Raw genomic sequence first — 2,575 nt, 5'->3', positions numbered from 1 at the left:
TAATTTTCCAAAAATCTAGCAAACAAGAGTGTGAAAGCAAAAAAAAAAAAAAAAAAATAAGTTGTCATCAAATCAGGAAGAAATTAATTCTTATTCGCTTTGCAAAAAAGCAAAATATTTATTATTCCTTTTTAGGAATATTTTTATATTGTATCCAATTGATAATTATTTATTCATGTCCTTTTTGTAACCATTAATCGTTATTTCTTATTTATTTATTACTCTAACAAGAAAATTATCAACTTGATTCCTTGGTTCGATCGACTTTTTCTTTTTGTTCAGATTTGTAAGTAGGAAGGGATTCACGAATTATGACAGGAAGAGATCGGTTAGTGTCGCAATATTCCGCCGACGTAGTAAGAATTTTTCCACAAATCTCTTTCGTTTCATAATTCGCGGCAACTTGAAACGACATTAGCCGCGCCATTGGATTCGAGGATTTATGGTGACTCGAGATCTCGTTCGAGGTGACGCCGATGCTTCTGTTTTATCCATGACAAACTTATATCCTGCTTTTTCACACAGTCTCTTAAACTTCCACGTGGCAATCGTTCGTGAAACTTCTGAGTCGACTTCTGAGTAGGAAAAAAGTTTCGCGGTATCTTGAGAATAAGTGATGGAAACTTGGACGAACCGTGTTATTTAGCTACAAAATGAAAGAATCTAATGAGATATTATTATAAATAAAAAATAAAATCCTTTTGGATTATAAATAAAAATTTTAATTTAATTTTATTTTATTTTAAATTTTTCGCAAAAGTTTTTCTTTTATATATCTTTTTGCATGATATATATCACGAATCCTAATGAAAAGCAAATTTGCAATTAATGAATGATCGAAACGAAATGTAGAAACCAAGAGAAAAATCATGTCGGAAGTAGAAGATGAAAGCGTATACGTTTTGTTTCAGAACTTCTAATGGATTCCATCGCCAGTAAAACCACTTAATGGATTCAAAGATATTCGATGCTAGAATTAAAGAGCTATACAAAATCCATTAAAAATGGTAGATAAAAGTTGAATCGTTTCTTCAATGAATCGATCGTCAAATCGTAAAAAATTGTTGCAATAAAGATCTGTCATTGTCGTTACAGTATTATAGCATCCATTTTTTAACGAGTTTTAGAAAGATATCGGATTGTGTGTGTTAAATGATATCATTCGATAGATATTATTTTCATTGATTTTTCATTAATCTTTTGATTTTCTATTAACTTGTAATAATTCGTTTAATGGCAAATAACAATGTTTCTAATAAAAAAAATAAATCATTATCATTATCTAATCATTATCTATTTTACAATGATTCTTTATATTATTTGTATATGCGAATATATCGATAAATTTGAAAAAAAAATTTGAAAAAAGTATTAGAAAGATGCTCTTATAATTTTCATTTTTTTCGTATTATTATATATTCATATCATAATTTTAATTAAATTTTAAAATGTTTCTTGATCGATGATCGATCGTAATCATTGATAAAAGATTGTGATTGATTGAAAAATTTAAAATGCCTATTAGCAATACTATTAAGTAAATGAACAATTACGAATGGTTGATTTTAGAAAATTTTAAAATGAAAGAGTATAATTATGAATGCGTGAAGAAGATACGAGCTTTGTTTCGAAAGAAGTAAAAAAGTTGATTATTTTCACGAGAAAGAGGAATTCTTGGCGAAAGCGTGCTTTAAGCAACCACCCATATTTCTATTCATTATCTAGAGTCATTAACGTGAGCTTCTTCGATTTCCGTCGAATCGTTCTCAAAACGTGGCAAAGAAATACTCAGTTCAAGGAACATAAGGGTATGCAGCTCGTTTGCACGTCCCAAATATGAAAGGGTATCATCGTCTCTATATCTTTAAAAAGAGGAAAGTTCGTGCGACTAGAAAAATAAGACGGTCTGGTTTTTATTAAAAGCTTTTCATTTTTTTCCAACCGTATATATCATTTATGAGACAAAAAGAAAGCGATGAAAAATGAAGTCTTATTAGATGTAATTAACTTTTAATCGAACAAAATATTTAAAATAATTAATTATTATTTTATTTTTTAATAATTTATTAAAGTTATTTATTTATTTTTGTAAAACCTAATAACTTTGAATTTTTTTTATTATTTAATTTTATTAAATTTCATTTAATACGTTTATTACATTTTTAGAAGATGAATAATATTTTATTATCTTAATTTTATTAATTATATCGGAAATGCAGATTTACTTAAAATATTTTATCGTGAGAGGTTGTAATGAAATTATCTCTTATTTAATTTCACGTAATTAATTCAAATAAGAAATTATATTGATAACAATTTATTTTATTATGAGATAAAATAAGTTGTTTTAAGTAAATAAATTAACTCATGTTTCCAAATTGTTATTTCGTTATTTTATTTAAGAAATTATGTTCAAATTTCATAATTAATTGATGCACGTTGAATTCCAATATAATGGAAATATAAATTATATTCTTGATTTCTTCATATAGACATATGTATTAAATCAATTATGGATTAAATTGTACAAACTTTTCTCACGAATCGTTTACTCGAAAGTTTAATTTTGGAATTG

At 26.2% G+C, this 2,575-nt stretch overlaps 1 protein-coding gene across 2 annotated transcripts in view; it reads right to left on the bottom strand.

Annotated features, from left to right (window-relative positions):
* The window catches only part of LOC102679326, a 429,386-nt gene that overhangs the window by 203,577 nt on the left and 223,234 nt on the right, over positions 1-2,575 (bottom strand). The window lies entirely within an intron of this gene.

Source organism: Apis dorsata, unplaced genomic scaffold (assembly GCF_000469605.1).
Source record: "Apis dorsata unplaced genomic scaffold, Apis dorsata 1.3 scaffold_204, whole genome shotgun sequence".
Lineage (NCBI taxonomy): Eukaryota > Metazoa > Arthropoda > Insecta > Hymenoptera > Apidae > Apis > Apis dorsata.
Note: the sequence above shows the minus strand (reverse complement) of the source record. Positions and strands in the feature narration are given on the sequence as shown.